Source organism: Notolepis coatsorum (assembly GCF_963971535.1).
Source record: "Notolepis coatsorum genome assembly, chromosome: 6".
In the NCBI taxonomy this organism is placed as follows: Eukaryota; Metazoa; Chordata; class Actinopteri; order Aulopiformes; family Paralepididae; genus Notolepis; species Notolepis coatsorum.
The window spans coordinates 156,744,555-156,758,767 of record NC_140170.1 but is presented as its reverse complement, the minus strand read 5'-3'; the positions used below and the strand labels follow the sequence as shown (position 1 = coordinate 156,758,767).

The window sequence follows — 14,213 nt, the reverse complement described above, 5'->3', positions numbered from 1 at the left end:
TGTTCCATATGTTTATAGTGAATTTGGTAATTGGGTCTAGTAGTTGTTCCTGTCTTCTGAACAGCTCCCTATTTCCTATTAGTGCCTGCACTTTGAATCCCTCTCTTTTGGTTTCTATATCATTCCATTTGGCTTCATAATTCACATTGCACCAGCATGCTACTGTCCTAAGCTGTGCTGCATAGTAATAGCCTTCTAAACTGGGTACTGCCATTCCTCCTTTCTCCTTTGGTAGTTGTAGAGTCACATATCTGATCCTTGGTCTCCCCCCCCCCCCCCCAGATGAATCTTGATATGTCTATCCCATTCCCTGAATTGTTTTTGTGGTATTAATATAGGTAAAGACTGAAATAGGTATAATAACCTTGGTAATATGTTCATCTTAATGATTTCGATCCTTGGGCTGAAATCTAGGGGCATTACTGTCCATCTTTCTAGGTCTCTCTTGATTTTCGGATTAATCTGTGTATAGTTTGCCTCGTATAACCCCTCCACCCCTCTTGTAATGTTCACCCCTAAGTACTTGATCCTGTCCATGTCCCATTTAATTTTGTATTTTTCTTTGATCTCTATCGTTGGAGTGTAGTTCAGTGCTAAAGTCTGTGTCTTCGTCACGTTGAGTCTATACCCTGAGTAATATCCATATTCTGTCAGTAAATCCATCAGTGTCGGAAATCTTGTGTCTGGTTGTCTCATATATACTATCACGTCGTCGGCGAACAGTCCCAATTTATGTTCTGTTCCCCTTATCTCCACCCCTTTGATGTCTTTGGTCTGTCTAATTAGTTGAGCCAGTGGTTCGATGAATACATTGAAGAGCGTCGGCGAAAGACAACAACCCTGTCTGGTAGCTCTCTCTAGTTTAATCCTGTCCGTCAGACTGCCATTTACCTTAATCCTTGCCGTCAGTTCTCTATATAATGCCCTAATTGTTTTCATAGCGTTTTTGTCTAATCCAAATTTCTCCAATACTTTATATAGAAATATCCAGCTTACACTGTCGAATGCTTTTTCTGCATCTAGGATAACTAATACTGCACTTCCTCCTTCCTTTTGTATCTCCTCTACTATCTGCACTGTCTTCCTTATGTTATCCTGTGTCTGTCTTCCTTTAATGAATCCGGTCTGGTCTTCGTCTATAATATCTGTCATAAATGTCTCAAATCTTTTGGATATTATTGATGTATACATCTTGTAATCTACATTAAGTATGGACACTGGTCTGAAACTGCTACATAGTTCTCTATCTTTCCCTTCTTTTGGAATTGTAGTAATTATGGCTTCTTTCCATGAAGGTGGCATTGTGCCTTCTTTCATCGTGTGTCTGAATGCTGCTTCTAATATGGGGCTCAGTTCTTGTCTAAAAGTTTTGTAGAATTCAGAGGGGAATCCGTCGCTACCCGGTGACTTACTGTTCTTTGCTTTACTGATCGCATTCCCCACTTCCTGTTCTGTAATCGCTGCGTTTAATATTTCGTTCTGTTCCTTCCCTATCGATGGTAGCTCTAATTTTTCAAAAGAATTCTCTATCTCCTCTTCTCCTGCCGCTATCGGTTGTGTGTATAGTTTCTTATAGTATTCTTCAAATGTCTTCTCTATTTCAGCTGGTTCTCTTAGTATTTTGTTTGTGTTCGTGTCCCTTATTGTGTGTATTGTGTTCAGTTTTTGTTGTGTTCTGATTCGTCTAGCTAAAAGTCTGGTCGCTCTCGGTCTTCCTTCATAGTATGTCTGTTTCATGTATCTAGCTTTCCTCTCTATTTCTGTCAGCAGTTATTTGTTTATCTTTCCTCTAACTTCCTTTAAGTGTATTTTGGTTCTTTGAGCTTTGGTGTTCTTTCTCTAATTCTTTCAGTTTCTTTATCAAGTTCTGGTATGTCTCTATTCTGGCCTTCTTGAGTAATGCCGCCTTTGCTATCAATTTTCCACGTATTACTACCTTTAGTGCATCCCATAAAATGTTTGGGTCTACCTCTCCATTATCATTTTCTTCTCTGTATCTAATTATGGCTCCTTTTACTTCGTTAACCAAACCTTTGTTATTTAATAGTCCTACGTTCAGTCTCCAAACTGTATTTCTCTGCCTACTTTTAAGATTCACTGTCAGATATATTGCGCTATGGTCTGATATGTCCGTTACCCCTATCCTGCAGTCTTCTACCCTGTATCTGTCCCCTGTTGTCATGAGAAAATAGTCTATCCTTGAATACATTGTGTGTGGATGTGAATAATGTGTGTATTCTCTATCTAGTGTGTGCATTTCTCTCCATATATCCATGATTCCTAATTCTGCCATTTGTATATTCATATATTTGCTAATGTTTGTCCTCCATTTCTTTGTGCTTGTCGTGTCTATGTCATAGTTCAGTACTACATTAAAATCACCTGTACAGATTAGGACCCCTTCCCCTTCCATCGCTATGATATCAAAGATTGTTTCAAATAGATATTTCTCACTTTCTGGTGGAGCATACACATTCACTAGTGTTACCATTTGACCTTCCATTTTCCCCTTGACCATTACATATCTCCCCTCTTTATCCCTTATTTCCCTGATCATTTCAAACTTCACTGTGTTCTTAATTAGTATAGCTACTCCTCTTCTAAGGTTCTGTTTAAAAGAACTATAAAACAAATTATCATACCCGAATCTCTTCAGCTTTTCATGTTCTTGTGATATTAGATGTGTTTCTTGTAAGAAGATAACCTGTGCCTCTTCTTTCTTAAGTTTCGTCATCACCTTACTCCTTTTGATCGGACTATTCATACCATTAACATTCAACGACATCATTTTGATACCCTTAACTTGTGTCATATTTATTTTCCAACTGTTCTCCCATTCTACCCATGTCACATAAAATAATATTTGTGGTTGTAGCCTCTGCTATCCCTGTCTGATTTACATACATATAACCATAATAAACATTAACATCAACATTAACACTTGGTACTTCCATGGTAGTAGAAGGTCTCAGTCGTATCCCTCTTTCCCCCGCTGGCGGGTGGGGAGTAGTGGCTCTCCTAGTGAGAGGGCTCCCCCTAGTGGCTAAAATATGCGCACTATACATGTCCAACTTGTTCTGTGTGCGACCTCCGAGCTCCCGGTCAAAAGCTCTGCATTAGTCACTTTCATGTTCCCGTCTATTTGTATTATGTGTCACGTGTAATCCTGTGGTTATTTCATGTCCGTCTCAATATATCTCTTGAATCTCCATGTCCTTTTTTATAACTTTTGGTATAATTATCTCGTATGTACTTTACCATCTTCTCATTGCATAAGTCATTTTCATGTTTACATTTACTTGTATTGTGTGTGTCACATGTATGCCAGTCTAATGTGTATTGTACTTATCCTTCCTTGGATCACCGTGTCCCCTCTCGTCTCCTCTCTGCTCCCCTTCCCCGTGTCTTTTCGTCGTTCTTCTCAGTTGATCCGCTTTGAATCGGTTCAGATCTCCTTCACCTTCCCGTCCTCCTCGCCTCGTCCTCGTCCCTCGACCCTGGTCTCGCCTTCTCCAACCTCTGCATCAGCGTCGGTCTCTTCTTCTCCTCCCGGCACCTTCCATCCTCTCCGGTTCATGTCCCTCGTCGCTTCCCGCACGTCGTTGTACACCTTGATGCCTTCTTTCCAATGGACCTTCAGCGTGGTCATTGGTGATTGAAATCTGATTCCTTTCTCTTTCAAAGTCTTTTTTATCTGAACATAGCTCCGACGTTTTACAGCCACCTCTGTTGAATAGTCATGATCGAAGGTTATCCTCTGCCCCTCCACCTCCATCTTCGTCTGCCAGGCTGCTCTGAGAATGTTTTCTTTGACTTCGAATTTCAAGAAATTAACTATAACTGCTCTCTGTGGTCTGTTTATCTGTGGCTTCGGGGCTAGGGCCCTGTGTGCCCTTTGAATCCCTATCTCGTCGAGGTCTGACATTTCCAATTCTTCTCGAATTAGGTTGTCTACATATTTGGTCATCGAGTCTCCTTCTATCCCTTCTCTCAGTCCCCATATTCGTATATTATTTCTCCTTGACCTCCCCTCCAAGTCCGTTAGCTTTTCTCTCAACATGTTTTGTTATTCGAGCGGGAGCATGTCTATGTTCCCCGGGTCCTATGTTCCCCGGGTTCTATGTTCCCCGCTTTGATTGATTGATTGATTGAACATTTTAGACCACCAGCCCTGATTCCAAACTCTAACCTTAACCAGTTCGAAAGAGGGCCTAAGCTTAACCGTTCGAAACAAGGCGGACATTAATAATTAATAAAATAATAAAAATTAATACAATTTTCAATCTATTAATCAATCAAAGCGGGGAACATAGATATTGTCGATATTGTTCTGGATGTTCTGCGTGTTACCTTGGATGCTAGTCTGTATGCTAGCTTGTGGCTCCACTACCCAAGTGGGCACCTCTGCTCTGTCGGCTTGTGTCATGCTAGCTTGAATTACCTCCTGCGTCACCTCCTCGTGTCGATAACTTTCCTTCGATGCTTGTATCTCTTCTGGGGTCGCTTTTCTTTCGCTTTTTCTCGTGTTCATCCTTCCTTTTCTCTTATATCCTTGAATTGTCACTTTTATTTTGTTTTAGATATTTTAACTTCTTTTTTCGTTGTTCTTTGACCGGGAGCTCTTTACAATGGCCGTCTACCCGAACATCTCAAACCGGAAGTCCCAGCACTGTCTTTCATGTACATCAATGTTAACGTTATTAATCCAGGTAAACAGCCAATCAAATCCCCAACAATGGAAAATGAACCCGCCCACACCCATGCTGATTGGTCCTTGTGCAAGACTAGAAAGCGGGGATCTTTGAGTAAACACCTAGCGTTTAGAAGAATAGACAGTCAGAGTGACAAGCCATAGAAGATGGCCACAATGAGGATGAAGAGGACGGACAAGACGAGCATCCATGGCATGGCCCTATCTACATAAAATGTTCTCTTTGGCCGCAGTCAACACTGATTCTTATCAAATGAAGTGTCTCCTTTGGTTCCCTCCTCCGATCCCATGGACATCTCTGCCTTAAAAAATTCTCCATCGAATTTGAAGAAACATGTCGAGGCAAGTTTGCCAGTTAGCTAAAGTGTTTCCCGTTTTAACGTTTTATTTGACTTTACTAATGTAGCTAGCACAGCATTAACACTTTGATTACCACTGGTGAACATGGTAAAACGTGGTTAACAGCACCCACTTCAATGATAGCGTTGTGAACGCATAATCTCTGTTTTAAATTATGGCTATGTGTCTAATCTGTCCGTCGCTTATCAATGACTTGTTTGCAGTCAACATTGTCGAAACGGATTGTTTTTTTAATCGGTTCATTTCCGTTTTATACCATTTTGAAAAGCCCTCGTTTTTCAGGAAAATATATAGATTCCGTGATAAACGGCATTTACTGGAATATTCTGGCATACACAAAAACGTTGTCATTTTTCGGCCTATTTATGAATAGTTTTCAAATAAACGCTAGATTATCGATAGTATATGTGTACTTATGCACGCTATAGAAGCGATCTGAAAAGTATATTCTCTCATTTCCTGATTGCACACACACACACACACACACATATGGGACACGTTGATATACCGGTATCTGTGAAAAAAGCTCTGATTATCCCAAGACTGGTAAAATAGATTCCTTACCTCAGATCAGATGTTATCCAAAAAGATTATTCCAATTCCTGATCGCCATTCCAAATATCGATCGCGTTTATTGATTCAGCGTTGGGTGCTGGAAATACATAATCCACGCTGTTCTGAGGGCCGGCGATCACTTGGTCTCTTCAGTTGGCTTGACGGAAAAGTAAAATGAGGAAACTGGGAGAGACGATAGGGGGCGGTATCTTCCCAATTGAGCTCAGAGAGACTCTGCAACACTAGCGTGAGGCTCGATTGATGAAATATGAATTCAAATCGCAAATAAATAAAAAATACGACAAACAAACGCTATATAGCGTTGCCGGCACTCAACTGGCGGCATGAACTAACGACAAAACGCGTCGCTGGCATCCAAAGTGTTTTTGCTAACGTAGACAACGTTATTGATTCGAGTAATGTTAAAGTGATTCAGAAGATTAACTGGGCTAACCAGCTAAACTAATTCTAGCTAACGTGAATGAATGAATGAAAACTTTATTTAACAAATTGCAGAATGGGTACAATACAGTACGGTTCAATACACACAATTGTTAAGGGGATGCAGACCAGAGAAAGACGGGTCCCCCATTTTCAATTCATAGTGACATTTATGACATACACAACATACATGACATCATGACATTTATGGCATAGGGATGACGCGTGTTTTATGTAGACAGTGGCAATCAGTGAAGTGGAGAAGAAAGACAGCCGAAAACTATCAAAGTTAAGCTAAACAAAACGAGAAAATGGAGGCAACTCCTAAGAAAAAAAGGCTTTGCTCATACAACAGAGACTGGGAGAAGAAATATACATGGCTGAGATCTGTTTCAGACGATCCCCAAAAGGAGGAGTGCAGGATTTGCCACCGGAGCTTCACCATCACCCAGGTCGGTGGACTGGGAGGGACCTGATTTCAATGTTTACTAAGAGAAGTGAGACTTGTTGGGCTTGGCTCATTTTCTGTGAAGAGCATATAAAATAACACGTTTTCATTGGGTGCACAGTTTGCACTATACACTGGACCCGAACGTGTGGAAATTGTAGGTGAAAACAAGTAAACATGGTAAATATGAAGCAAAAAGGTTCACTGTGTACCTTCACTGTCTGCCCCCACCTTGTTTTACATTTTTTATCACACAAAACAAATAGCACTTGTATTTATAAATGTGATCTAGCAGAGATAAATGGCTAATATTAACCATACTGTTTATGCTGTCTATATTGGTTGTAATTGTGATAACAGTTAACATATGTTAAGTATTTTTACATAAATGGTTATGTCTTTATTGTTTTAAAATCCCAATAATGTTGTGGGTTCACCAGACACACACACATATTGGGTGAGTAACCAAAACGTGTACACCACACAAGTATGAATATTACTTGTATGACATGATGTATCAGCATGTACACATCAAATTTAAAAAAAATTACAGTACTGTTGGACATGCTACAGAGTATATGGGTAGACAGTGAAAGCACTAGGTAGGTATAAATTCAGTATAGGCAACAGAGTTCAGAGTCGTACAGTATGGGTAGCAGAGCCTAGGGTGTAGATGGAGTCAGAGTTTATAAGGCAGTGATACACAGGGACAAACATTGTCCACGAAGTTGCCTCATCACTGTTGTCAACCAGGTGTACCTGCATGGGAGTCCATGATGGGACGGCAATACACCAGAAAACCTTTGGGGCAACATGATAGGGCGATGGTTCCTAATTTATGCAAATTACATGTCGTCAGCTTGTGACTGCAACTTGTTCCTGTTCGCGGACGACTCAGCCCTGCTGGTCTCTGACATGAATGAGTTGCAGGTTGAAAAAACCCTCAGCTCAGAACTCGGCAGAATCTGCACCTGGCTCGCTGATAACAAACTATCATTACACCTGGGTAAAACAGAGTCCATTCTCTTCGGATCAAATAACAAACTCAGCAAAACCAATGGCTTCTCTGTTACAGTGGGTGACAATATTGTCACAAGGAAAGATGAAATTACATACTGAAAGGGTCAGAAATCAGGATCTGGGTTCTTTAATGGCAGAGACTCGGATCAAAGAAGTGGACACGAAGACAGAAGTTGCTTTGCTAGCAAGAAAATATGGTTGTTTACTGGGTTCTGAAGGTTGCATGAAAAAGTACAAACAGATCGATCTGGACTCAATGATAATAGCAAGCTCTACGACGAGAAGCAGGATATCAGAATGAGTGCACAAGTCTTGTGTCCTCCTAGTATATATTAGCAGTTCGTCCTACCAGATAGAGGTTTGGTAACAGATGGTGTGACAGGTCTGATCATTAAAGGCATGGTTCACCCTTGTGATATTCGAGGAAGTGCCGGCTGGTCTAGCACTTTAGTGACTTTCTGCTGAGTCAGAGATTAAATATAATGGCAGAAAAGGGATGATTTTGTACTAGAGGGTTCTTGTAATAAAGGTTATTGTAATATTGAGTAGCGGAGTTTGAGATTGATTCTATCTATCAGGTCTAAGTGTTAATTTGATTGAGATTGGATAGGCTATTTAGATAATAACATAGGGATTGGATTTAGATAACAACATAATGTCCTGGCTCTCTGCTTAGTGCCAAGTCAGCAAGTGTGACCAACCTGCAGGCCAGTCGGTCTATTCTTAAACTGCCTGATCTGGAAGTCTGACCAGGCAGACTGTAACCTTTTAATTAGGGAGAATAAAACAAATATATTGCATGCTTCTCTGGTTCTATGTAAGATATTAATTAACCATGATATATTATCGAGCAATCTATTGGGCAAATCTATGTGACAAATCTAAACTGTATGTTCCTATGTATTTTTTAGGGAATGGAAGGGTCTACAAGCTCTCAGTGGTCAGATCTATTTGTAACCTGGTCCCGGGCCAGGACCAGGGGCGGATTTAGGATTGTAGGAGATCCGGGGCTTAGCCCAGATTTTTTTTATTTTAATTAAAATTTTTAATTTTTTTTTGCAGGCAAGGGGTGGGTAGGAGGGGGTCAGACACGACCCCCTCCACGACAGATTTTTTTTGAATTTAATGAACCTGTACGTGCAATTTCCTGCAATATAGAGCCTTCAATCTTGACCAATAAAGCTGCTCTTTTCACTATAAAACTCAGTTAACCATAACGTAGTTATGGTTAGATTTATATATTGGGGGGGGATATATCATATTTTTCATATAATCAAAAAGTGGTGGAGCAAGATCATACCTTTGCTCCCCCAAGTTCAATAGTGGGAGAGCAGAGATGCTCCGAATGCTCTTATGGCCAGGCGTCTATGATTCACTGATACAAAGTAAAATAGTGCAGTGCAATAAAATAGTTAGTAAAATAGAATAAAATAATGCAATAGTGCATTGCAATAAAATAGTTATCATCGTATTTTTTCGGGAGGCCGGTAAGGAGTGCATTACAGTAGTCGAGTTGGCTTGAGATAAAGGCATGGATCTGGTTTTCAGCGTCCTTTTGATTTATAAATGGCCGTACTTTAGCTATGTTTCTAAGGTGGAAGAATTAAGTTTTTGTCAACTTGTTGATTGTGATTTAAAGCTTAGGTCTGAGTCTACCATAACACCAAGACTTAACTCACTCAAATACAGTTAGCAGCTGGATAGACCACAGATGGAAATTAGCTTCTGCTAAATCTGGTGCAAACATATTTTCATGTAACAATGATGAATTGTAAAAAAAAAAAAAAAAAAAAAAAAAAAAAAAAATTATTTTTTTTAAAATAGATTCGGGGCTTTTCAGAATACATCCGGGGCTTGAGCCCAGGTAGCCACCCCCTAGCTCCGCCCCTGGCCAGGACCCATATTAGGGACCAGAGGAGTTTTAGATAGAAGAGTTAGTTTTAGATAGAATTTTTTTTGGAAATATTAGATATAAATCTATCAATACCTAGTAGGTTCCATCCTAGAGTCAAATCTTTCCTGTGACAAAATGGCATGTAATAAAAAAAAGTCAACCAACGAACAAGATTCTTGTACCAGATCTCCTCTCTGGTAAACAAGAATACCCTGAAGACTCTAGCAGGAGCACTCATTCAAGTGTACTACGACTATGCTTGCACCTCATGGTAACAAAGCACCTCAAAGGCACTAAAACAAGATTACAAACATCACAAAACAAACTGGTCAGACTACTGCTTGACCTTACTCCTAAAACCCACCTCACCCCTGCCCACTTTGACAACCTAGGATGGCTTAGAGTAGACAACAGAGTACAGCAACTTGCAATGGGCCTGGTCTACAAGATACACTACACCACGAAGGTACCCATGTACATGTCGAAATACATCCCAAAGGCCAGTGAATACCACGACCACAACACCAGAGGGAGTTCCACAAATCATGTTCAACCCAGATTCGGCACAAACAAGGGTCTAAACACGTTTCGCAATTATGCCACTGTGACAGATCGTATCGGACTCCTCTGCGTTGTGTATTAAATGCTGATGTCCCGAGGGAGAGTCGAACTGGGGACTCCCGCTCCGCGGGCGACGACATAGACCGCTGCACTAAGAAGTGAATTCACCTCTGGGTACCGTACCTATGCGTCTATTAACCCTGTTATGAGGAAGTGAGTTTAACTCGCAGCCCGCTTACTGCCACAGTCACTTCTCAGCATACCTGTTTCTGTGACTGTGGATATACTCACGGACCTCCGTTACACCACATCAATGTGGAACGCCCTACCCACAGCCGTAAAAAAAAATGTAATCACTACCCACCTTCAAAACCTCTCTCAAAGAGCACCCACGGGAGGCTGCAATTCGAAACTGGCCCTATAAATGTACAACAACAAAAAACTCCCAATGTACAGTTTCCTCCCCCTCGTATGTATATAGTTTCTGTTAGGATCTCTGTTTAACAGTACTGTATATTTGCATATCTTGTATGTCACAAATGTAACAGTACTGAATACCTGTATGTCATGTATGTCAGAAATGTCATGATATATATCTGTATGGCCCCCGTAAATGTCCAAACCCCCCCTCCCACTGTAGTTTCCTCCCCCTCGTACGATGTATGTTGTATATAGTCTATATAAATAGTTTCTGTTAGGATCTCTGTTTAACAGTACTGTATATTTGCATAATCTTGTATGTCACAAATGTAACAATACTGTATACATGTAGGCTGTCATGTATGTCATAAATGTCATGATATATATTGTAGTGTATGTCATAAATGTCATTATGAATTGAAAATGGGGGACCCTGATGTAAACAAGACAAAAGTATTTCTCTGGTCTGCATCCCCCAGCAATTGTGTGTATTGATCTGTACTGTAACCATTCTGCAATCTGTTAATAACGTTTTCAATCAATCAATCAATGTGCTTGCCAACAGAAAATGAAGTGAGAATGAATGAATGAATGAATGAAAACTTTATTAACAGATTGCAGAATGGGTACAGGGTAAAATATGATAGAATGTATATTGTAACCGTGTTGAGTCACTCTCTTGCTCAACAAGTTGTCCAGTGTATCACCAGCCTTGATTACAAATGTACATTCTGTTTAAAGCAATCTATTCCATTGATTTTTCACCTACTGTCTGCGGCCTATTTTGTTGCCTGTTTCTTGGGAGTGCTGCCCATCCGGCCATACAGTCATATCGCCACCCCCAGAGCCAGGCCTCTCTGGTTTACAGCGTTGGGAGAATTCACGTTGTTCACGCTCACTTTTACAAATAGAGGCCAGATCATCTTGAATATATTCGTGTTTTGGTCATATTCCCGTTTCTAAACATTTTCTTGGATACTTTTCCTTCCACTGATAATAAGCACATTGGGCAACAATATGTAGGCCTATTCGTTGATTTTCATTGCATACCATTTAGATTTGGTTTTTTAACATTTACAATTGCATTATCTAGAGACACCATTTTCATGTCTGGGGGCCAGGCCCCAAAGACAACTCCTAGCAGAACGCAGACTTCTTCGACTAAAACTTCTCCACGACCAGCAGATGTCGTGGCGGACTGTCGAGGGGAGAGACTGGAGAAGGGGCCTGGCCTGGGAATGTGGTGCTCGCTTCCCATTTCTCTTACGCAGACACACAACATGGCGGACTAGAACAGCCAGCCGACGCGCCCGGATACAGTGGGATAAACGGTGGGATTTGCGTCCCTCGTGTTTACAGGAAAACGAAGAAGCGCCAATTCACAGGGGGAGAATCCTCGGGGCGAGATTACGGGATTTTGTGGGACCGGTCCGGCCTGCTGTTTTAATAAACACACGGACTGCGAACTGTTGCCTCTCCAAAATTGGCTGTGTGTCCCAGATCATTCCTATCACCCAGGCCCCCCCACCCCGCGCACACTCGGTTCCTGGGGTGTGGAGACAGCCAGGGGCCGGGGTTGAAAACGTGGAAAAGCGAGAAAAGGGGGCTAATTGCACCGGATTAGTAAATCTGTCGGGGTTTTCCTGCGCGACACTGGAGTCACGGTGAGTTTGTTTTCGTTGCGGCAAGCCTCTCTATCACACTTGTTACAATAATATCGCTATATAGCGTGTTTCCTCTCGGCGTGACGCCGTGTCACCTAAACAAGCACTTTTTGTCCCGCACGTTTGAGCCCATGTTGGGTTATATTACACCCGGTTACAAAGGGGATATGTTGGCCGGGAAACGGGACTATGTGTTTGACTTGTTGTAACCCCCCCCTTGTGTCATGGGAGAGTGCGCTGTAATGTTTGAAGCGACGGGAACATTTCACTCAGAAGTAGCTCGGAGGCAGGGAGGGAACATTTGGCGAGGGGGGCTCAGGAGGAAGGGGGGGATATGGGGAAGAGTCCGGACCGCGTTTAGACCCACCGAGTCCGGAGGGTTAGAACCGAGAGTGTTCCGCTCAGCGCGGACGTCGTAACGATATGAGAGTGGAACAAAAGCGAGGTCCAATGTGTTCCGCCTCGCTGGAAAGTACACGTTATTGATCGACGCTTTGTTGTTACATGTTTCGAGAGGGTGGGGAGCGACCCCGGGGTGGGCGGAGGAGCAAAGGGGGCTTCGTGCGACCTATAGAGCAGCACACAGGAACAACCGTGTCCCGTCAAATACCAGCAGACGCTGCTTTCCCCCTCGGGGCTGTTCCTGACACGAAACTGTTTTCGTACCCTATTAGAACCGTTCCAAAAGTTCTCGTCTTCTATCTGGGTTTTATGTTGTGATTGACCTTTTTATGTTTTGTACAGTACTGTAGGCTAAGGCTACTGCTTGTGCAGATCTGTTTTAGGAGGTAGGCTACTTCCGATGTCTGCCTATGACTGATTGTTTGATTGACATTCAAGTAAATGGTGATTCCCTTTTAATAAATGGCAGTAATTAGTTATTATTCTTTTCAGGTCAAATATAATAGGCAGAACGAACAAACTTGTGATAAGAATCATTCAACCAAGTGATTCTGAAGGTTTTGATGGAGCGAAACATGGCAGTGTTTGTCACAGACCTTTAGGTTATGTGGTGGTGGTAGCTGGCCCAGGGTGAGCAAGGGATGCAGATCTGATTTGTAGAAAGAAGTGCCCACAACAAGGACATAACATGTTTTTTATCAGTTTGTGGTTGGTCAGTCTGAGATGTTGTTCTGTGGCACCACAAATATGTCTGTACAGGGGGAGGGGGGGCTCTGCATGGCGTGTCATAGAAAGAAGCATCGAAGAGGGGACTTCTGCCATGTCCCGCGGCCCGCTTGACTCATCGTGTCTGAGCCACCGCCTCTGCACGTGCCCCCCCATGCCACTCTAGTCCACACTTTATCCTTCGCCGAGCTTCGCTTGTCACGTTTTGACCGTCCAAAACGCAAAGCGCCACTCCTCCTACATGATCTGCCTCTTCCTCCGATGTAGACCGACCCGGCAATGCCAGCAGGCCTACCTTGACCTCCACACCTCTAGTCAAGTTCAGACTCGTCACCTGCTCCTCCCTGAAAAGCTGTCAAGCCTCCGGCGCCTCTGCCAAAGTGATGGGAGGGTCCAGGCCGGAAGCCGTTTCCAGCGGTTCTACCGTTTGCGAAAGGGCTGGACAGTGTGATCTGGTTTGATCACACCAGCGGGCGAGATGAGCGGAGAGGCGGCACTGCTACCTTCTTAGCCTCTCTCTCTCTCTCTCTCTCTCTCTCTCTCTCTCTCTCTCTCTCTCTCTCTCTCTCTCAGGTCTTCTTCTCAGACCTGTCTCGAGAACAAGGGGAGAGCTATTTTTGTCGCTGGGATCTGAAGGGGATTTGGTAGCGTAGCGGGAGTGGCTCTCGCGTCGTTCCCCTTTTCAAGATTGGCCTAGTTTCTGTAGTGTGTGTACATGAGTCGGATGGTTTGAAACTACCCGCACTCGTTGGGAACGTTTCACAATCCCGGGTAACTGACACAATATTGTGTGCCGGCTCTTTGGGTGGGGCAGGTGGGAGGCATGTTTTTGTTTCCACCTGCAGGCCTAAGTATTTCACAGTGGAAGAGCACTGTACTTCTGTGTCTGCTGCGGTGAATAGCAATGTTTAGAGGATTAGAAGAAGTCTTTATTTGTCATGCAGATCAACACACTCATGCGAGATGGGCGACACACAGGATGACTCATTATTCAGTCAAATTTCCATAAAT

The 14,213-nt window shown here is 42.5% G+C and overlaps 1 protein-coding gene across 4 annotated transcripts in view; it reads left to right on the top strand.

The window, feature by feature from the left end:
- Positions 1 to 11,738: 11,738 nt before the first annotated feature.
- The window catches only part of ptpra (protein tyrosine phosphatase receptor type A), a 96,851-nt gene continuing 94,376 nt past the window's right edge, over positions 11,739 to 14,213 (top strand). For all 4 annotated transcript variants that reach the window (XM_084317692.1, XM_084317691.1, XM_084317690.1 and 1 more), the window contains exon 1: positions 11,739 to 12,074. The gene's annotated coding sequence lies outside the window, so the exon portion shown is untranslated. The remainder of the gene's footprint in view (positions 12,075 to 14,213) is intronic.